This window comes from Mytilus trossulus, chromosome 3, assembly GCF_036588685.1.
Source record: "Mytilus trossulus isolate FHL-02 chromosome 3, PNRI_Mtr1.1.1.hap1, whole genome shotgun sequence".
Classification (NCBI taxonomy): Eukaryota; Metazoa; Mollusca; class Bivalvia; order Mytilida; family Mytilidae; genus Mytilus; species Mytilus trossulus.
The window spans coordinates 8634073-8660240 of NC_086375.1; the positions used below are offsets into that span (position 1 = coordinate 8634073).

Here is a 26168-nt window from a genome sequence, read left to right on the forward strand (position 1 = left end):
GACGGTCAATGACACAATTCTCAAAAATACCAGTCACAGTTTGTAAAAGAAAAAAACCCATTATTGATCAAAGTACAAGTCTTCAATACGGAGCCTTAATTGATACCAAACAGAAAGCATTGTAGGGCCCAAAAATTAACTAGATAAGTGTAAAACCATTCGATCGTAAAAATCTACGGTCTTCTAATGTATACATACAGAGTAGTCAGCGTTTGTAGGTCTCGAAATACTCCTGGCTGTAATGTAGTTATTTGATTAACATTCAAATACCTAAAAGAAAAGTATGGTAATGCATAATATAGTTAACACTTAAAAATATTGTTTATTATCATTGATATATAACTGTTAACATTTGGATACAGATAAAATATATCAGAATATTGAGGCCAGTCAATAAATTAGATTAAATGCAGGAACTAGTAGTGTATATAACACATATACGATAGCTAAGCGTTGACCTGTTAACAAGACATCACAAACCCAGAAATTTCTGTCTTATTGAATGTTCGGTAAATATTTCTTTCATGATTGCTTTTCAAGAATTGAAATTCATCGTTTACATTTAAGTCTTGGCAATCACTGCTATAACAGTCTTTATATGTCGCTTGAGAAATTGATATTTTAGGAAAAGTTTAATGAGAAAAATATACTAAAGTATACGAAACATGATAGAGGTGCTATATATGAATGTTATAACTACACATCAAAATGATCTTCAACAATGAGCAAATCCCATACCTCAAAGTCAGCTATCAAAGGTCACAAAATTACAAATGTAAAACAATTCAAACAAAATACTTGTGTATCTATCCATCAAAAGACACTAAGTATAGATCGAAGAGTTCTCGCAACTACTGGGAGCTATTTGTCGCTGAAACGTAAATACATACTATCGATACAAAAAATCAAAGATGCAATCATCTTAAAAGAATCTAGTAAAAAAGGAGGGACTAAGGATATCGAGGGGACAGTCAAACTTATCAATCTAAAATAAACTGACAACGCCATGGCTAAAAATGAAAAAGACAAACAGACAAACTATAGTACACATGACACAATATAGAAAACTAAAGAATAAACAACACGAACCCCACCAAAATCTAGGAATGATCTCGGGTGCTCCGGAAGGGTAAGTAGATCTTGTCCCACATGTGGTACCCGTCGTGATTCTTATGTGATACAAAAATCCGGGAAAAAGTCGGTAGGTCAGATTCATGAAAGGGAAGGGGATTTCAGTTACAACGTAGGGAACATATCCGATATCATTTGTGAAACAGTAATTCCAAAACGTTTATTCCATAACGGTCAACCAATTCGTGATGGCGTGCGTAAACTTTACGAAGGGAGGATTTCAACTTTACCATTTGGAATTCTTGGTTTAATAGCTTCCTTGTGAGCAGCAACTCTCTATCTAGAAAATCTTGATTTGAAATGGAAGCACGGGGATATCGTATCAATTAGGAGATATACCCCGTATGCAGGTACTGCTGGAATGTTGTTACTTAGAAATGGAAAGTTCACAATTGGGAAGCTGACATCATCCTCTCTTTTATCGTAAAGTTCTGTTTTAAACCGACCCTCCTTGTCAATTTCTAGATGTAAGTCAAGATATGATGCCGAATTAACTGTATCTGTAGTATCCTTTATCTCTATTCCGATGGGATAGATGCGTTCTACGTAGTCATCAAATTTAAAATTATTTAATGCAAGAACATAATCTATATAGCGGAAAGTAGAGTTAAAGGATATTGCTAACTTCTTATCTTTCTTCCTAAGTAGTGCCTGCATAAAGACAGCCTAATAAACAAGAAACAAGTCGGCAAGTAGAGTTATCAGAATCGAAAGAATAATTAAAAGGACGTAATTAATCAACAAAATCCAAAGATTTTTATTTTGAAATGCAGAAAAAACATACAAGAAAGTTTTCATTTCGTATTTCAAACAGTAATTTAGAGAGGTCATTATCAACAATACTTGAAAGTTAATAATAGCAATAATAAAGGCAACTTACCTAGAAATAAAATAAAAGTATCTAAGACCTTATTTCAAATATGAGAATCGGTGAACATGATTTTGAAGTCAATACCCTTTATGTATTTTATTTTAGAACGTTAATTGTCTATAATTTGCATTGTTTGTTTATAAGGTTGACTGCTTTAATCGCCTCATAATAGTGATTGCTCCTTAGTATAGTTTCCTAATATGAAACTTAAACGTTTAGTTTTGATATAATCCATATAGTATTTTTTTCACCGAATCACAAACTATAATTTATGTGCAATTAATCATTATTTCTATTATATCAATACTACTAATGACATAAATAAACAAAAACTAAAATGTTACTTTAACTCACAGAATGGTTGTCGAATTAGGAATTTCAGACGGCACTGTTGCTATATTTATATTCCTGCAATTAACCGTCGTGCCATCGCAGCTACATTGAAGGGGACAACCATTGACTGTACTTGTCAAAACTGTGCATATGACAAACACAAGTGTACGGAGCATTGTCTTCTACAATATACCTCATTTTATTTAGTTTTAATTTGCTCATTATATATGATATCAAATAAGAACTCAATCAATGTTAATCATCATTTCTGATGAAAAACGCGTAAAAGAAGAATTAAGATGTGTTTAAGAAAATCACACAGACACGTGCACACTATCGTTAGATAAAAATGTTAATATTAAAAATGTATTCCGAAAGTTTATGGAAAAAATACACATAATTCTACCAAAATAAGAAAGTTTACTAAAATGTATCTAATAATTAAAGAACAATTGATCAGGGAAAAATTAAAGGTCTTTCCATCAGTACCAGAATGAAAACATTGAATTTCAGTGTACATGTCAATTCCGTTTGCTTAATGTTGTGAACATATGAATTTTAAGCAAAGGTCGAAATCAAGAACGTCCAATGTGGCCATGACATTGACCTTCAATTGCAAGAATATAAACTTAGGATCTCAAATCAAAATACCCTAGGTCTGTTATAAGTATGGTTAATGAGTTATATAACTTTACGCATAATTCTTTATATAAGAATGAAGAAAACTCCTACTTACGGTATTTGTTTACTTGCAATCAAAATATAAGTGTTACGACATGTCGCAACTAACAATTTAGAAAACATAATTTGTTAATATCTTTTACGGTTTTTGAAAATAAATGAAAGTAAGCCAAAATCAAAAACCTTGACCTTTGACCCTGACCTAAAAGAGTTGTTGTAATCTTTTACGGTTGCGAAGGGGAAGTGGCCACAATAAAAAACAGTGTTTGGGGAGAAAATATTTCAACGTAAAGTATATGGTTGAGCGGTTGTTAATTTTAAAAGCATATAAACTATACAATATCATATTCCAAATATGTAAGCAAAATCTTATGAAAAACAAAACTAGCAAGAAAAAAATTAAGCGGACGAAAAAAATCAATAATGATAATCAGAACAAAGGCTTTTTCACGGAAAGGTGGAAATACATAACTAAATTAATAAAGAGACGTGCATATTCAATTGGGAAACAAACGGTCTAATCTATATAAATACTATAAACGAGACCATGTTCAAACTACATCAACAAACGATAGATATTTTGTCATTTATTTAAGAACTAAACGCAAAAACGGGTTAAATGACGCTTCTTGAATCCAAATTAGATCTGAGTTTGGTTTTGAAAGAAATAATATTCGATATGTTTTGTCAGCTCTGATAGTGGAATCTCAAACCACCTGAGACGAAAACCGATTTTTATTTATTGACATTTCTCATGCGTTCGCATTTTTTAATTTGTAAAACAGGTTTACGATTATAACGTAAGGGTACCCAAATTGCTTCGAGTACCCAAATTGCACCTATCTAGAAAAAAATAGCAAAACAAATCTTACAAGATTTTCTAGAGACTAAAAAAATTGTATTTTTATGATTTGATACTATGCACATCTTTCAACATAGGTAAATACATTTAGATATACACAAAACGTTCACATTATTTAGTGTTCAAAATATTTGAAGGAATTAAACAAAAGTTCGGTTTTATAAGACTTTTGACGTTGTGAATTTAAGCATGGATGCAATTTGGATACTCATCATTACAGAATCATGGACAGTTTGGAGGTTGATTCAAACCCATTTTTATATGACTCAAAATGGGATAAAAATTAAATTGGTGTACCTATACAATAAAGAAGGATAGGGCTACAAACTAGACACATTAATGACATTTATTTCTTGATCATTAAAAATCGTAGCATTTTGTTACAGCAAATTTTAATAACACAAACAAATTTATTTTCATGCCAGTACCAAAGTACTGGCTACTGGGCTGGTGATTCTCTCCGGGAGTTACAGTCCGACAGCAGAGGCATCGACCCAGAGGTAGTAATAAAATTAATGGTAATAACTTTCCTGCACCAGAAACTCCCATAAACAGATTTCACGTGAATTTCATATATAAGCTCGTTTGAGGTTAAATTCACGTGAAATTGATGAGAATAAAATTTGCCTGTGTAGATCATTGCATAAGATATACATTTCGACGAGGTAAGAGACTGGAAACCCATTTTTCAATAGCTCTAGACTTTTGTATTTTCTTTAAAGAAATGAAGGATATTCTGCGAAAAGGAATGTTTGTAAAGTCGTTCATCAAAAACGTAAACCGTACAAGTGTATCACAACAACTTGCTTTGAGTCTAAAAAGACAAGTTTTTGTGCTTGACATGTAAAATCGAGCAAACATTTCTCTCGACTAGTCTTGACATTGTCTCGACTTTACTTATTTGGACTTAAGTGTACTCGACTCGGTCTCGACTTTACTAGTTTAGTCTGATTCAGTACTTGATAATCTTGGTGTAGTCTGAAATGGTATTGACCAAGGCTCGACCTTTTTGTACCTGTCTCGAATAGTCTCGACCTTCAAATTTAGTCTTGACTGGTGTAAATCAGCCAATCTAACTTAATTAAATATTGATCTTTCAGCTTGTTTGGTAGTTAAGTTTATTGATGTGAAATTTAAAAATAAAAAAGCTAGGATTTACAATTCGGAAAAAATAGAGATAGATCACTCTAATTTTGTTAATATTTTTTTCATATCAAATTGAATATTCACAATTTAAACAGCTACCTTGGTGGTATGTGAATCTTACTGAATCCCAGGTTGTGATGACGTTTGGTGTATTGCTATCAAATTTTAAAATAAAATTAATCTAGGTAAAAAGAACTAGAATTTGCAGTTCGGACTATATTCATAAAGTACACTATGATTTTTTCAATAATTTTTTTAATCAAATTGGATTTTCCTCAAACTATAGAGTTACCTAGGTGATATATCAATCTTACTGAAATCCAGGTTGTTATGAAGTTTGATGAATTGCTGTAAAATTTAAGAATTACACAATCTAGGTTAAAAAGGCTAGGATTTGAAGTTCATACAAAAATGAGATAGTACTCTTTATTTTTTTTCGTAACTATACAGCTATCTTAGTAATATATTGATCTTACTGAATCCCATGTTGATTTTGAGTTTGAGGTGTAATACCACCAAATCATGGTACAACACATCCGGTTGCATACGAAAGTAGGTCTAAAAAAATATTCCCTTGAATTTGACCGTTGTAGGTAATTTATCCTACATTTTATTGCAGTAAAACTATTTCTGTATCATAAACATATGTCTTGGATATTTCAAAAGACCATTATTTTTTATTTGTGATTTCTACAGAAAATTTTGTAATCTTGAGGTTACATGGTGACTAAACCTTGTACACAGATAGAATAAGGGGAGAAATTTGATTGGTTAACTTCCAATGATGGTTATTTTCTTATATGCAATGCAATGTTATGTGAAACTTTTTCTATAGAACTGTACCGGATAAAAGTTTACTCATGCCCAGTATTTCTTTATTTGAAACAAAGATAGATTCTGCACAATTTTTTGAAAAGTGCAAATTTAACAAAGACTAATAGGGGGAAATCAATGGTGGTATTACACCTTAATGTATTGTGTCAAATTTAAGGATTTCATTAAGCTAGGTAAGAAAAAGCTGATTTTGCAGTTCAGACTATACAAAGGCTAATTATTTTCAAATACCCTCTTAAATGCTATTAAATAAATGCATTACCCCAAAAGACAATTAAGCCTCAGGCAGTGATAGTGAAAGAAATGATATGTAAAATAAAAAAAAAGTGGACACACAAAAATGTCTTGCCAGCATAATAAATCTTCATGACTGAAAATCATAAAAATCTATAGGATAAAAGTAAAATTAGCACGATTCAAATTTAAAAGAAATATAGATTCTACCACTGCATTGAGGGTGATATTATATTTCTCAACACAAAACCATTCAATTTTCAAATGTATGATGAATTGAAATGTCTATAATATTACGTAGTGGTGATTTTTAAATATATTATATGTATGCTCACTTTATCTTCAATTGCCAATGATCTGCAAAAAGACATATTTATTCTATAAAATTGACCTCATCAGGTATGGTGTCTTTTTTCAGGATATCACAATGGTAAATTATGAAGAAAGCTAGAAAATTTGAAGTCATAATTGAATTTTGACCAATAACTGAGATCAAGCAAGCCACATTTAATACTAAATCATCCTGTTGTAGTATCATCCCTTACTTTTAAATACCAAATTAATAATCTGAACAAAATTCAAATATCTTCATCATGAAAAATAGGGCCAACATCAGCTAGAACAAGCAATATTACAGACACATACAACTTACAAAATGATTCTAAAAAGAAAGTACAGACTAAGCATATAAAGCCCAATATAGATTGGTTCATTCATTGATTGTGTATCCAGTAGCAAATATTTTTTGCATATTTAGGATGATAGCAAATAACAACTAATACAAAAGACCAGTCCACAAGGATTGGAGGGTAGAAAATTTTGAGCGTCATGACCATTACTGAAATATATTAGATGGAGACCATCATGACCATAGGACAAATGCAATCAAAATTCAATGTAATATGGACTTATTAATTACCTGTATGATGATTTAATACAAAAAGTAGGAGATGTGGTATGCATGCCTATGGTTTAATTCCAAATTGTTTTTTTTTCAAATATATATTTTTTTTTAAATTATACAGCTACCTTGGTAATATATTGATCCAAGTAAAACATAGGTCAATATGAAGATTGATGTATTGCTGTCAAATTAAAAAAAAAATAGGTAAATAACGCTAAGTTTTGCAGTTCGGACATAATTCAAATAGTACACATCAAATTATTTTATCACTCTTTCCAACCAACTTACATTTTCATCAAACTATAAAGCAACCTCAGTAATACATTGATCTTACTGAATAACACATCGTTACGTCAAACTATAAAGCAACCTTAGTAATACATTGATCTTACTGAATAACACATCGTTACGTCATTTGTAGTATTGTTGACCAATTGATGTACACGTAGGTCATAAAAGCTAGAATTACACGTAGGTCATAAAAGCTAGAATTTGCAGTTCTTACAAAATTCAGATAGTACAGTTTATATTATTTCAAAGCAACTCGGATTTTCATCCACAACTACAACTATCTATATTATTTAGTAGTCTAACAAAAAAACAGGTTATTTGATTATTTAGGATATTGCATATGACGTAGGTAATTAAATTTGACAGCAAAACACCAATTTTCAAAACAACTTTTGTTTTTGTATGTAAAAAAAATATAATAAATATAGTTGAAAAATTTCCGTGTGGTCAAAGCTGATTTAAAAGGTTATTAAATTTATAAAAAATCTTTTTTTTTGTTAAAACAAGAATTTAATATCATGAACTTTCACAGCAAACATTGGTAACCTTTTCAAAAAAAAGAAATGTGTTCCAAAGTTACAGTAAACGTTTATTACTCAAATCTAAAAATGTTTGTTGTCAAATTTAATGACATGGCACTTTAACATGGTTTAATTACATCAGTACAAGTGGGTTTTACAGGTAAAAAGAAATCCCTACTTTTCTTAAACTCGTGTATTACTCACCTAGTAAATTCAAACAGCTTTGCGATTTAGATTTAACAGAATGATGCAACTTTGAATGAATGTTATTTAGAATTTAAATTTCTCTGGTAGATGCAATCTTTTTAACAAGTTTGCCCCAAGCAGGATGTATTGCTTTATCATTTTTATTAATCACCAAAAAATGAGAAGAACTATTCAAATAATTGCTTAATATAATATAATATCAAAGAGAAATGAAACATTAAAGGAATGAAATAACTTTTTTTATATATACTTCTTTTCCAAATTATAAGGAAAGAGATATTTCTAATATCGTAGCTTTTTTAACTTAATTAATTAAATTTCTAAATTTGACAGCAATACACCAAACTACACAATGACCTGGGATTCAGTTAGATCAGTATATAACTAAGATAGCTGTATAGTTTGATGGAAATCCAAGTTAATGTAAAAAACATATTAAAAACAAATAAAGTGTACAATCTCTATTTTGTCCGAAATAGCAAATCCTAGCCTTATTTACTGTAACTAGATTATTAAAGTCTTAAATTTGACAGCAGTACACCACACTATATCATGACCACGGATTCAGTAAGCTAAATATATATCATTAAGATAGCTGCATAGTGGGATGAAAATCCAAGTTGATTTCAAGAATATATATAAAAAAAATTATGATGCCTATCTGAATTTAATGATATTTATTTTAACCTATTGTAAAATTAGATTCTTTCATTTCACAGCATTAAAACAAACTACCTAATAAGCTTGCATTCTGTAAGTTCATTTTGTTATGTAGTTTGATTGGCTGATTTACACCAGTCAAGACTAAATTTGTGAAGGGCAAGACTAGTTGAGACAGGTCGAGACTGGGTAAGACTGAGTCAATACTCGTCGACATAAGTCGAGAGAGGTTGAGCCTTGGTCGATACAGGTCGAGCCTTGGTCGATACCATTTCAGACTATACCAAAAATGATCAAGTACTAAATTAGACTAATTAAGTAAAGTCAAGACCTAGTTGAGTACACTTAAGTACAGTTAAATACAGTCGAGACACTGTCGAGACTAGTCGAGTAAAATGTGTGCTTGATTTTACTGATCGAGCACAAAAACTGGTCTTTTCCGACTCGGAGCAGTTTGCACTGTATAAAATACAAATATTTGTTTAGTGAATCGAAAAGACCGTTTGACTTCTGTGGTTTTATTTTTGGTTCTTAGTGCTCTTCAACTTTGTACTTTAAAAGTCCTTAACCATGTTTTGATCGCGGGTCACATGCTTCTTATGTGGACGAAACGCCCGTCTGCGGGTGCAGGTAATCGAAAATGTCAATTATGGTATCTGTAATTAGATTAATAAAACCCACACAGTTATCAAGTTTTGGAACTCGTCCACAATTTTTATGTTTTTTTGGTTTAGTACACATGATTATCAAAGATATGTGGGTTCTCTCAGGTCAGTGTGTTATTGAGCTGCATGGAAATGACAGGGTTTAGTAGCTGGGGTTCTCTTTGTATAATTTTGGTTTTTGCGACAGGATGATTAGGATTTACCGTATAGAGAAACGTCTTTTTTTTTGTTAATTTGAGTGTTAAGCCGAGGTCACAACTTCACGGATAGCTCGAATGGGTTTCGAACGGAAAACTTTTTTTCAATTTGTTCATTTCCGTAATACGTCCATTCTAATCCATTAGACATCCGTCCACATTCATTCCAGGTCCGTTTAATGTACGTTGTATCCGTATATGTCCGCTCTGTCCGTTTGGGATCATTATTACCTACAGGAGATCCCATTGATGTTCCATTGCAGAATTTACCCGGGTGTTGCTTATGTGACAACAAATCCGGTAAATAGTCTTATTCGGTATGTCTCATTCATGAAAGGGAAGGGGATTGTAGTTACGACGTAAGGAACATATCCGATTTCATTTGTAAAACGGTTATCCCTAACGATCAACCAACTCGTGATAGCGTCCATAAAATTTACGAAAGAATGATTTTAATTTCATCATTTAGAACTCTCGGTTTAATATCTTTCTTGTGAGCACCAACACTCTAGCAAGAAAATCATGATAGGTAATGCAAGCACGGGAATATCGTATCAATTAGTATATATATACCCGGTATGCAGGTGCTGCTGGAATGATGCTACTTTGAACATCATCATACAGTGATGGTTTTTAACTGTTCAACTTTGTACTTTCTTAGTCCTTAATAACCATGTTTGATCGAGGGTCACATGACTCTTATGTGGAAGAAACGCCCGTCTGCGGGTGCAGGTAATCGAAAATGTCAATTATGGTATCTGTAATTAGATTATTCAAACCCCCACAGTTATCAAGTTTTGGAACTCGTCCACTTTTTTTTATATTTTTTCCATCTTTTGTTGAAATTCCAAAGGAACATAGAACATATCTATGATTATCCAGGATTTATCCTTTGGAACGTGTCGTGAAGGTATATGTTAAGTTTTCAAGTGAATTGTCAATACCTAATTCGATTATCAACACTTTTTTTTAACTGTTTTGATCTGAGCGTCACTGATGAGTCTTATGTAGACGAAACGCGCGTCTGGCGTATTAAATTTTAATCCTGGTACCTTTAATAACTATATAGTGAAAAGTAGTTTTAAAGGCTATCGCTAACATCTTATCTGTCTTCCCAAAAAGTTCCTGCATGAAGTCAGCCTCATAATAAAAAAAAAAAAACAAGTCGGCAAGTATAGGGGCACAATTTGTCTCCATTGCATTGCCGATAATCTGTTGAAAAACACGTCCTTCGAACGTAAACAAATATGTTGTCAATCCAGAAATCAAGCATCTTGAAAATGTCAGTTTCAGAGAATTTTTTGTTTTATACAGAGTGATATTTTACAAAGTAGGATTTATCCCTCCCGAAGACAAGATACTTGTATCTACGTTGGCCATTCTTTTTAATGTAGCAATCAATTCCAATTCTATCAATTTGTCTTTTAGTTTGGAATGTGGAATACTTGTGTAAAGAGAAGAAAAGTCAAATGTTTTAATAATATAAGAAGATGAAAGAAAGTTAGATTGTATGTGCTCTAAAAGATATTTTGAATTTTTAAGAATCCACATCTGATTCACACCACCTCTAGAATATACAGTTTCACAATAACTTTGAACCCCTCTCTGATTGCTGATAAAATTTAGAAAGAGATTTCGTGGAGCACTTGTAAGACCCAGCAATATACCGTTGTTTGTAAAGACGCGTATGTAGTTTAGGTATCAAATACAGTGATGGAAGATCAAGTTCCTCATCTTTGGTTGCAATTCCAAAGGAACATAGAACTATGATTATCCAGGATTTATTCTTTGGAACGTGTCGTGAGGGTATATGTTGAGTTTTCAAATGAATTGTCAATACCTAATTCTATTATCAACACTTTTTTTATTGAGGTAGGATAAGTGTTTTTCAACATTTCGGTCTTTAAAGATTGACGAAGCATGGGCATTGAAAGACCCATTCAGTTTTCTAATTCTGATTTGTATCAACGAACTCGCTGCCTTAATCCATTCTAAAAAAAAGTGTCTTCGTATTCCTTCTTGCGCTTAGCCTATTACCTGGAATAATATTTACAGTCAAACTTTTTTTTAATTCCACAGGATCTCTGAGAGATCTCAATGAACCGGAGCATCCTATCTATATTGAAGTTTCACATCATTGTCAGGAGCTGTATAAAGTTTAGATAAAAAAAAACATAGGCAGTTGTACTTTCATTAGTTTTACCATTAGTGTCCAGGATCCTAACTTAAAAGCTCAAACAAAATTTCCTCCCACGATGATCATTTCAACAAAACTACGTTGACTAGATGTATAAGGTATGGTTGACATCTCACAAATCATGTTTCAACCTAACCGTATATTTGCGCCTGTCTCTGGCCTTTGTTAGTTTTGTATGTGTTTTTTTAAATTTCAGTTAATTTATGTGTTAGTGTCTAGTATGACGTCCATTTTCACTGAACTAGTGCATAATTTTGTTTTTGAGCCAGCTTAAGCACCACTCCGAATATTGGATTTCTTCATTTTTCCATATTTTCCATTTCAATTCTTAATTTTATTTATAAATAGTTTTTGCTGATTTTATTTTCTGACAGCGGTCAAGGTTTCTGCATAATGATAAGAGCAGAATATATCAGGAAGTCACAATAAGGCTTTCAATTTTTAATTGACCATTTGATTATTTTTTGAATTGTTATTTTGTGATAATTTAAAAGAATTACAGCCGATTGCATTGAGTGTGTAGGTAAAAGTCGAATCTTTGGTCAGTTGCTTGTAATCTAGACAATACAGTAATGAGTATGTAAGGTATGCTTTCCTCCTTTCAAAATAGCCTAGTCCTACAGACAGATATATTAGTTATCTGTTGGACTAGTCTGTAGACGAAACGCGCGTCTGGCGTACTAAATTATAATCCTGGAACCTTTGATAACTACCATGGAGTTTACCTGACCTTTTAGTGACCTCAAAGCTAAGCTAGCAAGCAACAAGCTAACCAGATATTTGAACAAACACACATTTTAAAGGACATTTTTAAATATTGTAGCGCTAACGGACTTACTGTATGTTTTTGAAAGAAAAACTAAAAGACAGTTTCTATGGGTATTCCATTTTTTGTACATTGTTTTTCAATCTGACAAAAAACTTGTGCATACAGCGATCAACCTTTTCTTCTAGCTTCTTATATATGTCAATGCTTTCTGCACAAGTGTGTGGTAAAAATGCGGATGACAATTTATGTAAAAAAGGAGAAGTCAGGAGCGAATAGAGAGAAAAATAAAAAGGCGAAGATTGCATTCAACAAATGCAGGACAACATTTTACATAATAATCGATGAGATAACATATAAGATTAAAAAAAAAAAAAAAGACAGATAAAGAAACGATACAACAACATCACACTTATGTATTGGTTCAGAGCATTTAAATTATGCAATCATATCTGAATGAGTTAAGTAAAAGTTGTCGATGCACTCGAATACTCTTGTGTGTGATGTACATTTCATCATGCGTTCAACAATATTTAACAACTATATGAAATGGTAACATACGTAAATAAAGGCAACAGTAGTATACCGCTGTTCAAAACTCATAAATCCATGGACAAAAAACAAAATCGGGGTAACAAACCAAAACCGAGCGAAACGCATTAAATATAACAGGAGAACAACGACACAACACCGAAACGCAACACACACAGCAACTGACCAATCATCAGACAAAACACCACGAGAATAACAAATATAACATGAAAACCAAATACATGAATTTGGGATAGACAAGTACCGGTCCACGTCTTATCTCAATATCTCAAAAATAAGAGAAAACACAAACGACTCAACGTTAAAATGCAACACACAGAGAAACGAACAATAATATAATAATGACCATCTTCCTGACTTGGTATAGGACACTTTTAAAGGGGAATAAAAGTGGTGGGTTGAACCTGGTTTTATGGCATGCCAAACCTCGCACTTTAATGGCAAAGTTAAATATAACATTGAAATGACAACATAATATTACAGGACTACAATACAAATAAATAGGAGAACATATTAGACAAAGAAAAACATGATTAATATATAACAAAAAGCATCAGGTTTAAAATTTAATACGCCAAAAACGCGCCTTGTCCACACAAGACTCACCAGTGACGCCCAGATATAAAAGATCGAAAGTGAAAAAAGTACAAAGTTGTACAGCACTGAAGATCAAAAGTTGAAAAGGTTTCGCCAAATACGGCATTGTTTTTTATGCCAGGGATAAGAACATTCTTATTATATAGAACAATTCATGCTATTGCAAACGGTAAGTTATATCAAATGAATATGAAAGAGATATACATAAAGAAACTGAAGTATTAAACATTACAGAAAACTAAACCTGAATACATAATGCCTAGATATAAAAGATCGAACGTGAAAAAGGTACAAAGTTGTACAGCACTGAAGATCAAAAGTTGAAAAGGTTTTGACAAACACGGCATTGTTTTTATGCACGGGACAAGAACATCCTTATAATATAGAACACTTAATGCTATTGCAACCAGTACATTTCAACAAATGAATTTGAAAGCGATATACATAATGAAACTGAAATATTAACTAATAACACTGTTATACGTCTTTTATCGATAAATCATGAAAACCATTTAAAATTGCTATAGTTAATGCATTTTTCTCTATTTTTGTGATTGCATTTGAAAACATTCCAAACATATTAACCATTTCATAAAGAAAGAACAAATATTTGCGTTTTTCGCCTTTTCGATTTCGCTTTTATGCGTTTTTGTGATTTGACTTCGAAATTTCGCGTTTTCGCCCTATTGAATAACGAGAAAACACAAAACAGCCTTATAGTGGCCTTATAGTGGCCGACACTATAATTTTATTACTTTTCAGTTCGACTTGGAAGCGAAAAAAAATAGCCTTTCAACATGTTTAAGACGTTATAATTATTTGAAAAACATTAAAAAGACAAAGCAAATTAACGGGCGTTTACTTTAACGTTTATTTCCACGTTAACATGAAAGCAGCGCGTCCTCTGCTTGATTTGTTGTTGTTAAAAGTAGACGCACGTTTACTTCTGCATGTTGGGTTACAATAATGACTGGATCAAATTGAAATGCTAATAATTATTTGTTTATCATAGAACTTCATATCTAAATCTAAAAAATGACCAACATATTTCCAAAAATTGACAAAACTAAACAAATGACCACACCACTATCAATTATCGACCATGGTAGCACCATATAAAATTAATACATAAATTCCCTTTTATTTCTAACAGGATTCATTTCAGATTTGTAATATGATAAGACTGATAAGTTTCTAAAGAAGACATCAGAATGAACAAAATTTAGTTTAAAATTGCAAAATTTGTTGTTTCATAAAAAGAACGGAGCCAATATTTTCCAATCTGTTATACTATGACATTAAGATTCTGTTTAGTTTGTCTCTAAGGAATAATGCTTTTACACACTAACAGCTCTATAAGTATACGATTACTAATATGTATGTCTATGACAATGAAATGTGACAATTGTTTTTTTTTTCTATTTTAATACTCCTGTTGTTTTAAAATAATTAAGAACTTTATCAAAAATATTTATACCTCGGGATTGAATTTTTTAGACATAAGGTTGGAGAAATTTAAGTTTGAAATTGCAAAATATGGGGTTAAAATTAAGAATGGAAATGGGGAATGTGTCAAAGAGACAACAACCTGACCATAGAACAGACAACAGCAGAAGGTCACAAATTGGTCTTCAATGCAGCGAGAAATTCCCAAACCCGGCGGCGTCCTTCAACTGGCCCCTTAACAAATATATATACTAGTTCAGTGATAATAAACGTCATACTTAACTCCGAAATATACAAAAGAAACTAAAATCAAAAATCAAGCAGGACTAACAAAGGCCAGAGGCTCCGGACTTGGGGCAGGCACAAAATGTGGCGGCGTTAAACATGTTTTTTAGATGCCATGCATAAAAATGTGCCTATATTTATTTTCAATTTTGTCAAAAAAATTATACACCGAAATGAATTAATTGCTTTTTCTTGTACCATAGGTTGAATAGTTTAACAGTAATTGAGAACTCGATAAGTCTACAGCTACTTTATTTGTCTATAATGTAACAATTTTTTAAATAATATTCTTGTGCGGACCTGTAAATCAAATACCTTTTCTACCTTTAAATGCATTGATGTATATAAAAGTAAAAACATTAAAGTTTTAAATTGCAACATTTGTTGTCGCATCACTTTAAGTGAAAGTATTTTAACTTTTGTTAAACTATTATGTAACAGCATTAAATCCTGGTATGTGGGTACATAATGACAAACATTTTAAACAACTTGAGGACTCTTTAAATGAACAGTTAATTATATATAAAACGATAAAAATAAAAAAAATAAAAAATCTTTTAGTATTATTTAGTTTGTACTTGCACAATGAGTTCAGTTTTTATAACTTCGGATGGATTTTTGGACATGAAGGGAGGGAAACACATATACAATTGTATTCTTGGTAAAAAAATAAGTCCTTTTGTCAGCAGGGATGAACAGATTTAATAAAACTGACATATTATATCGTATACATAATTGCGATTCTAAATCTCAGTAAACCATGAACTATTTTTACTTTTTTGCAGTATTAAGTTATCCGAATAATTTCTGACAACATTTGCTAATGACTATTTATCATTTTCATTGTTAAACATACAATAAGCAAAACATTTATCACGAGAGATTACAAAGTTTGATAATGTTACTTCTATTTTCCATGGAAAAAATGCATGGCAATAAATGTTTAAGATTAACGATTTCCTTATTTGGTCAGATCAATTGAACAGTTAAGATAATAAAAAATGCCCTTACCAAGTCATAATTGACAGTTGTTTTCAATTTTGTGTTTAAACTTTCGATTTTTCTATTTTATAAAGGATTTATCGTTTTGAATTGTACTTGGGATTCTGTCAATAGGCTGAAATTAAATTTAGATTTGTTGTTACCTGACTTTTGCTTGTTTTAGAAGAAATTATTTTTAAACTAGGGATTTTAAAACGGCGTTTACATGATACAACAAGTTCCTCAGTTTGTTTCTCAATATAATGGAAAATGATGGAAAATATGTCATTCAGTCGGTTGCCAAATGGTTAGCAGAATCTGCTTACTTTTCATGACCACCTGAGATTATCCACAGTTTTGATGGGGTTCGTGTTGCTTAGTATTATTTTTCTTTTTTTTTTAATATTCAGCTATGGCGTTGTCAGTTTATTTTAAATCTATGAGTTTGACTGGCCCTTTGTATTCTTTCGTCCCTTTTTTAACGTTTTAAAAATGTAATAAAAAACTCAAGTATTCCTATGTTGCAAAGGAGAATAAAATTGAGATTGGAAATGGTGAATGTGTCAAAGCGACAACAACCCGACCATAGAGCATACAACAGCTGAAGACCACAAAGAAGTCTTCAATGTAGCGAGAAACTCCCGCACCCAGATGTGTCCTACAATTGGCCAATCAACAAATATGTTTACATGTTCAGTGATAATAGACATCATACTAAACTCCGAATTAGACACAAAGGATTACATATTTATCATTTGCTGACAACTGCACATTCCAAACATACTAGAAGCCTGTACTTCAGTGGTTGTTATTTGTCTATATGTTACATATTTGGTCTTCGTTTATTTTTTTATTAAAAAAAAAGTCATTAGATTGATGGACTAGTGAAGTAAATTGTTAACAGCAAGCAATATATTGTTGAATTAAAGATAAAAAAAAATGAAGCCGTTAGTTTTCTCGTTTGAATTATTTTACAATGTCATATCGTGACCTTTTATAGCTGACTTTGCGGTATGGGGTTTGTTCATTGGTGAAGGCCGTACGGTGACCTATAATTGTTAATGTCTATGTAATTTTGCTCTCTTGTGGGCAGTTGTCTCATTAGCAATCATAACACATCTTCTTTTTTTATATTTATATATATATAAATATATATTGTCAAAACATTTAAAGTTAATACACATTCCTATCAGAAGGTCAAACATGCGTTAACAATAGTTTTCTTACAATGGATACTACATGAATGTCACATACTATTCTTAGTATAAATTTATCTAATCGATCAAGTTGAGTGCACAAATAACTATTTTATTTATGGTACACTTAAAATGCAATATCAATCTAGTCTATGTGGTAATACAACTTTAATTACATGATAAAGTAATAAAATTGGTTTTATGATAGTTACAAAACACTCTTCTTATGATATAACTGCAGATGTGTATGGACCGTAATCATGTTGAAAAATTAACATCTACACATGGAGCCTCGAAAAATCCATGAGTTTAAAGGGCGAATTTCATTTGTATATATTTCCCATGCGTTCGAATTTTTTACACAGTTACACGATGATGGGATTTTACTTTAAATGTTATAGTCCAGTCATTCTATGGTTATACCTCAAACTAATTGCAACAGAAATTTTTTTTTGCTGAATTCGTATGAATCATAACGTTTAAGAAACATATCAAAAATCGAGGAAAATCGAAATAGGGGAAAGTCGTCAATTTTGCCCCCCAAAAAATCTAGATTTTACCTCAAATATTGTGGAAAATTATGGCGCCCGTATATTGAGAATGACGATATGGGAGACAACTTGTAATGTCAACTGCAGACGACGCATCTAGGTTCCATCCTTTTCATTCTGGTAAGATGATATCCAACTTATATATTAAAGTTTTATACGTATTTAACATTCTTCAGAGTTAAAGCTACCATGCAAGGTATTTTGGATGTTTTTAAAGGTGTAGACACACGAGAAACGTCAAATTGTAGTATACGACAAAAATGAGTTCATTTCGGTTTGCCGAGGTCTCTAAACCAGAAATTACATTTAAAACAGCTCTGTTTTTATATATATATATATATTGAACTTCAGTATATACATTACACAAATTAAGTAGCCCCGTAAAAAGGAAATTTTAATCTTATTGCTGACGATAAAAAAGTATGGAACGCCGTTAGTACCAAAATGGGTTACAATCTAGCTAAATTAATTCATGGAAAAATGAAATTGTACCGATAAATAAATACAAAATCGTTGCAGACAAATTGTCGTTATTGTGTAAGGGAGCTCCTTTTTAATTGTTCATGTTTGTATGGAGGCTGGGATAAAATAAAAAGAAATAGGGAGGACAAAATGAGAGAATTTCCATAAAAATCAAATAATACAAAATAGAATATTTAATTATCAACCAAAAGGGGGGAATTAAAATTCAACAAAAATACCATTATACAATCCAACTGAGAATAGACACTACATCGGAATAATCTATTGTTTATAAATCAGCATACATCTTTTGTAATATTGTATTCAAAACAAATCTTATATATATATGATAAAAATAATATGAAAGCAAAATCAAAATAATATGAAAGCAAAATCAAAATAATTGAATCTCAACTTAACAGTTTTATCATTTTTTAGTTAATGATGGATGCTTGTGTTTTTTGTCGGGTGTCTCTAAAAGATGGTAAAGAAATAATACAACTAAGAGAAAAAGGATGTAACACTGTTTATTGGGCCAGCAAAACCAGAAATGGTACAATCGATTCAAAAGCTGTGTATCCGTCTTTTGTTGATATAAACTCGGAGCAAAACATTGCTTTTGTCTCAGATTCGTTACAAACATTACTACGTGCATTATTTAGTCACAACGACTCTACTGTTAAAGTTGCATCTGTTGGCCAGGCTATTATTCAGGCTTCCCGACCTAGAGCACTTATTGCACCACTTCAAATTACCCTCAGTGCACAAATGCAACATCACTTTGGATCAAGATTTTTATTGGACACTTTGAACACTCTTGGTTTGGCTTCTTCCTAGTAGTACACAGAGGTTCAACGATTTGAACTTAATGCTGCTGCTGCTACTAATGACAGAACCGACACACAGTTTGGGAATGGCACTTTCGTCCAATACATAGCTGATAATGTAGACCATAATCTGTGAACTTAAGATTGTGGTCATGGAACATTTCATGGTATGGGTATGATTGCAGCTGTCACTCTTGGATTCAGACTAGGCTGTCTCGCACACTAAAGGAAGTCTCTGACCTTGCAACAATTAACATAGAATGTCATAATATGCAATCTAAACAATCGTTACAGGCAGAGTTTGCAACCATGAATTATGAGCAAAATATGATAGATACAACGTGGAAGTAAGACCTTTTGTCAAAAGTATGCTGGCCTTTGACATGCAACCGACCCAGTTGGTCAGCAATTATGCACATAGTGATGGTCGGTGACAACCCAGGAAAATCATCTGTTGTTTTTTTGCCAATGATATATATGAATCCTAGTGATCTCACATGTATAAATTCAACACTTAACTTCATAGGCAAGCACGCAAAGGCTCAACAGTGTGTACCTATTTTGACATTTGAACAACCCCTCTATTGGAAGACAATGACCATTATTAAAGATGAACCATTGAACAGTCCTTTAAAGTTATTTATCTTGAGACTTAGAGGCTTTCATTTAGAAATGAGTTTTGTAGGCGGCATTGGTCACTTGATGGAAGGATCAGGAATTACTGAGCTACTTGAAACAGTGTATGCACCAAATGCAGTAACTCATATGACTAGCGGAAAGGCTATTGCACGAGCAATAGGGCAAATTTTCTGATAAAATACAGCTCTTACGTCAAGATTGATTGATTGATTGCTGGTTGCTTAACGTCCAGTGGCAAATATTTCATGCATATTCAGGCCGAGAACAAGTTTACAATAAATTAGGTAGGTCTTGTCATAATAGAGGTAATAAGTGATGATAGTCGGGGAAATTCCGACTACCATTGGAAAATAAGGGTATATTGGGTAGGGACAGCAATTTTGCATTACAGCAGACCACCTACGGGCCCTCAAAGAGTTGTTGTAAGGGTTCTTTACGTGCAAAGAGAGTCGGACTCTCTTTACACGAGACATCAGATTTAACGTCCCCATTCTGACCAGACCTGACTGCGAACCTAATACATCCCGCACAGCCAAACGGACGGCCCACTTCGGCAAGCGTTTTGTAGCCGGTCGGGATAAGACCAAGTGACCATATTTCTATTCCCCAGTCACCTTTTTTGGGCACCAATGAGACTGTCAAGATTTGGAAACATTTTTATAGTTTCTTATTAGCAGAAATCTTTTTGAACAGGAAACGAGTGTGCGAAACAAAGAAACGGGTGTTGGCGGACAAAATTTGTCAATGTTTTGTAATTCAAAAATTAGGTATTCAAATATTGAAGTCCATGGACGGAAAAAAAAATAGATGAATTAATTTTCATTTAAAAGGAAAGAACTGGCCATTATCTTGAGTGTACAATCAAAGTTGATGATGCTGTCATTATTGTTGATTCACAGCTTCTCTTCCAGCGCGTTCTTGCTGCATCGAATGGTATATATGAACAGAAGTCCGAAATATTTACCTATGAACTCTGGAGTCATCCAAGCTCAATGTTTGATCCAAATGGTCTAATACGAACAGCACAAAAGTCTAGTAGTGCAGATGCTATTTGGGGAAAGGGCGATTGTTGCACATTTGAAATTTAAAAACGACGAAACTCAGTATGTTATTGATATCGGCTCTCTTCTCCATCGTATACACTGGCAAAGCAGACTTTCTTTCGGTAACATTTATCAAAAAAGGTCGTTGACAGCATTGAACGGAAATACAGTAATACTATAGTTGTATTTGATGGATATGCTTCGGGTCCAAATAATAAAAATGCCACTCACCAGCGGCGCACCAAAGGAATCGAGTTTCATTCACAGATAGAACTCCTTTCAAATGTAAATGATGTACTTGTAGAAAAAAAGGACTTGAATGTTCAGTAGCTTGTGGCGAATGTAAAGGAACTGGTTGTACAAATTCGAGCAAAACAGTTGACATGGACGATTGAGTGACAATCAACTTCAAAAGCCGGAATTATGTACAATACGCAAAAAACATTATAAGCACAATTAAGGGGTTTTGGTCAAACTATTGCATTTTTTGATCTATTGAAATAACAAATTGATCATTGTTTGATCCATCTAAACACTAAAACATATATATACAATTAATTTGAAGACTCATAATATACTAGTAATTTGATATTTATTACCAAAACATAAATTCCCAGTTTTTAATGATTTTTCGCTAAAATATTAACATTTTTACCCAACATTTTTACTTCCTACACTTTAAAATTTATTATAGCTTAAAAAAGTAATTACTGTTATAAGATCTATTGATTTGATCAAAAATTATGTACGTTGTCATTTTCGTATTTTAGTCACAACAAATTTCCAGTTTTCAGCGATTTTTTCATCAAAATCCAAGGTTTTCACCCAAAATTTTCGTTTTCCAGAACTTTTCAGTTCATCAAAGTTTAAAAAAAAGAGTACTGTTATAAGATCTATTGACTTGCTTAACCCTATCCTGTTACTCTGGTACTGATGGGCTATATTTGATGGCAACTAGCTTGAGTAAAGTATTGAATCTTTGACATTTGTTGACGTACAGATGTGGTTGATGGCTCAAATCAATCCCCTATATCACAGCTTGGTGATTCGTGGTGCCTAACACCTCTTCCGAGTACGGTTTGGTATCAAATCGCCCCTAACGGACAACTTTTTCTCCTGTGAAAACCGTGGTTTTTTATTATTTTGAACACAATATTTCCGTAGAGTTTGGGAAAATATACTGTTGATTTTGGGGGCAAAATAACTTTTTTTCATTAACTTCGCCGTGTATTTTTGAAGGAAACTATTCATAGTATGATTAAAACTTGTACCCAAGTGAAATAAGTGATTGCATGTGTATTAATGCAATCATTTACTTGAAATGCACTCTCAATTTGTGGTCAGTACTTTCCAAATTATTTGCAAAAGAGACAAATAAAGACAAAAAGTCATGATTTTTTTTTTTTCGAAGTAGAAATAGATGTAACAGAACATTGTTTCTGAAGTGCCTGGTTATGGTAATGCCGAAAACACTTTTGTTGAAATAAAGAAACCGGCAAAAGTTCAGAAAAAAATGGCACACTAAAGTATGATAACATCCTATACTTGCTCAAAATGATGGGATTTACAACAATTATATGTTATACATGTTATATCAAGACTAAATTTCTAAACGAAAACAGACTGATTTTTTGTTAACTCTCACTTCGTGAATGGAACAGTTAACTACTAAAATTTCAATATTTTAAACTGGAACTTCAGTGGTTCAGTGGGAAGCTGCACTAGCCCACAGCAGGAAGATTGCATGTTCGAACCTCAAAGCCGGAGGTGAAAAAATAATTTCCTTTATTAAATGTAACTTAACTTAACTTTACTTTCAATTTCAAAAAGAGGGTCATGAATACATACAAAACTCAAATTAAAAACAATGTTTGTATATTTTTAAATAATGTGTGTCCTAATTGCAACCCCCTTTAAACTAAAATATCATAGGCTCAAAACACCAAAGTAATTATTAGTAATTAATTGAATCTTTACTTTTAAAGTCAAAATTCTATGTGCTGCTTGAATAAACATAATTTAACCTGAAATTTGTGTCAAGGATAAGATTTTTGACGAAAAAACGGCTGAAATCCGTTATTTTGCATATTGCAGGCATCAACGTTTGGAAGGCATACATCACGTATTTCCCCCAACTATACCATACTGGTAACTTTCCTGTTTCTATCCGACTTAGGACATTGCTTTGACACCAAAACTATATCCTATTAGCCATTATAAAAGTCTCCATACGACCTTTTTCGCAAGATTTTTGTATTTTTTTACTTTTTTTCCGCAAGTCACGTGACTTTTAGACAGATAACACTTAAGACTTTAAAAGACAAAATTTCTGATATATTTAATTCTTTGACATATTTAATCAATTATCTCTCAAATGGACCCAAAAACGACCTTTGTGTCAGCTTCAGTGCGAATGGTATATGAGATTGAAATTTGATAGTGTCTTTCCATAAGTTTACGTCCAATTTGGCGGAACGTTAAAGGGTTAAAAATTGTGAACATTGCTGTCTTAATTTTTCCAGTTTTCGGCGATTTTCCATCAAAATCCAAGGTTTTCACCCAAAATTTTTCACTTCCTGTTCTTTCATGTTCATCATAGTTTTAAAAAATCATTACTGTTATAAGATCTATTGACTTGATTAAAAATTATGCAAGTTGCTATTTTTGTTTTTGAGTCACGGCAAATTACCAGTTTTGAGAGATTTTTCATCAAAAATCGAGGTTCACCCAAAATTAACAATTTCCCTTCATCCAACCATTTTCGATTTTTTTTATGTTCAACAGTAGACATAAAGCAGCTAGAAAAAATAGAAGAACATTCTGTTGCAATTAGTTTGAGGTTTGGTCATATTTTGGCTAGAATGACTGGACTATTATCATGCTGTTTTCCTTTAAACGTGTGCAGTGTGGATTTTCTAACAAGAATATCATTGTTAAATCATTGTATTAGGAAAACATATCGACGAGTTTAAGAACTGAACGACAAATTATCAATAGCTGTAGACTACTGTATTTAAAAAAAGAAGTATATTTTGCGAAAATAAGTGTATGTAAACGTCGTTCCTCTTGAACTTTTGCCATACGAGTGTGAACAATACATTCATTTGTTTATTCAATAAAAAAATCGTTTGACTTTTGTGGTCTAATATTTGGTCCTGAGTGCTCTATAACTTCATACTTAATTTAGCCCTTTTTACTTCTGTTGATCGATCATCACTGATGATTGTTATGTGGACGAACACTCGTCTGGCGCAGATATAAAATGTCCATCCAGGTATCTATGATTGATTATTTAAAATCATTAATTTAATCAAGTTTTTGAACGCGTCAACTATTACTTCAGTTTTTGTTGTTTAGTACATAAAATTATTCAAGATAAGTGGTATTTTCAGAACATTGTGTTTTACATTAAGACACATGAAAATGACAGGGCTTTCAAGTAGCTGTCAACCTGCTTGATTAATTTTTTGTTCTCACGACCTAAAGGGATCATCGGGATTGATCGTATCGAGATACATCTTCTCGTTGATTTAAGACACTAACAATAAAATCTTAGGAGTAAAGAAAGACTCAAGAAACCAAAGGACAAATTTGCATCAACAGTTATAAATAATAAATAAGAAACAACAAGAACACCACTAAAAGCCGGGAGTAAAATCAGATGATTCGAAAGGGTATGCATGTCTTGCACTGTATACGGCACCTGTCGTGTTAATTCTTTGTTCAGTTCGATAATGATAGAAGGTTATTATGACCGAGGAAGAATATCAGCTATGATTTCTGACACACTTTTGTCATAATGGCCAACGAGTTCATAATGGCTACTGCAAAATTTCTTGAGTTGATTAATGCATAGCCCAGTCTTAAATGTCACAATACCAAACGTAAAAATGAGTGATGTCAGATACTTGTAATTAAAACATGGACACATGATCTGAAGTCAAATCGGATCGTAATAATGGAATAACTAGTTGGTATAGAGTCAGCTATAAAAGGGCCCCAAAATTAAAAATGTAAAACAATATAAACAATTTATAAAATATTCGAAGAATTCTCATAAAATTTACATTGAAAAGCCTGACTAGTCGGATCTTGAAATCGGAACAAAAATAAATTGTGAATTCGTAGAAAAGGATATAGTTCCTCATATTTTCTATTTTAATTTTATTAGAAACATTTCCCAATGTATAAAGAAAGAATGACTTATCAAAGAATTTAAATAGCGAAAAAATATTATACTCGAGGCCGAAAAACAGACAATTTTTAACTCATGCTCTACGCGCATTCGTGAATTAATGTGCTGTTCTGTCACTCGTTGAATATTTGTCTCTTATAGAATTCTTCGATTTGTTATTCCTAAATAAAAAGGAACACATATTTTTCCTATGATTTTTAACTACATAATTTTAAAAATTACCTTCATCTTAAAGTTGTTGATAATTCTTTGGTACCTATCATGTCTATATGATAATCTTTCCTGTTCGTTATGAAAAATTTCAAAAGTCTTTTTCTTTGTATTCAGAAAATTAGATTAACTCGAATTTATCGGTTATGTCAATTGTATACCACAAATTATTTAATACATCTTATTTACCTGTTAATCTAACTGCTACCCGCAACCGCCAATTCTAACTGAGTGAAGTCTAAATATGAGAATAAACGTCGTAGAAGGTGAAACTAAATATAAATGTGACATATTAAAGAAATGCATAAAATTGTAAAAAAATATTAATATATGATAGACATCAATATCCTGCTTGCTCACCCGTAATGCATTTAACATACAATTATTTTACGTTTCTTTCCGTAGACATGTTTCCACTTTTACACAAAATGAAAAAAGAAAAACAAACCTTATAATTTATGTAATTGCAATAAAATTACAAAACATAGACATATTTGGTAGAGTCAAGATCCAACTTGCTGACACGCAATGCATTTAATATGTGCATATATTTACCCTGCAATCACTAACCTTTTCTTTTTAATAGATATATTATTTTTATTTTCTACGCAAAATAGAAAACAAATCTTTCATTAAATATTTATTTTATTATTATAGTAGAAAGTGGGTTGCATCTCAATTTGT

At 32.1% G+C, this 26168-nt stretch overlaps 1 long non-coding RNA gene across 1 annotated transcript; it reads right to left on the reverse strand.

Annotated features, from left to right (window-relative positions):
* Positions 1-197: 197 nt before the first annotated feature.
* LOC134709208 (uncharacterized) lies at positions 198-25630 on the reverse strand. The gene is made up of 3 exons (XR_010105921.1): positions 25497-25630; positions 2357-2517; positions 198-270 (listed from the first exon to the last, which is right to left on the reverse strand). It is a non-coding gene; the product is annotated as an uncharacterized LOC134709208 (long non-coding RNA).
* Positions 25631-26168: the final 538 nt, after the last annotated feature.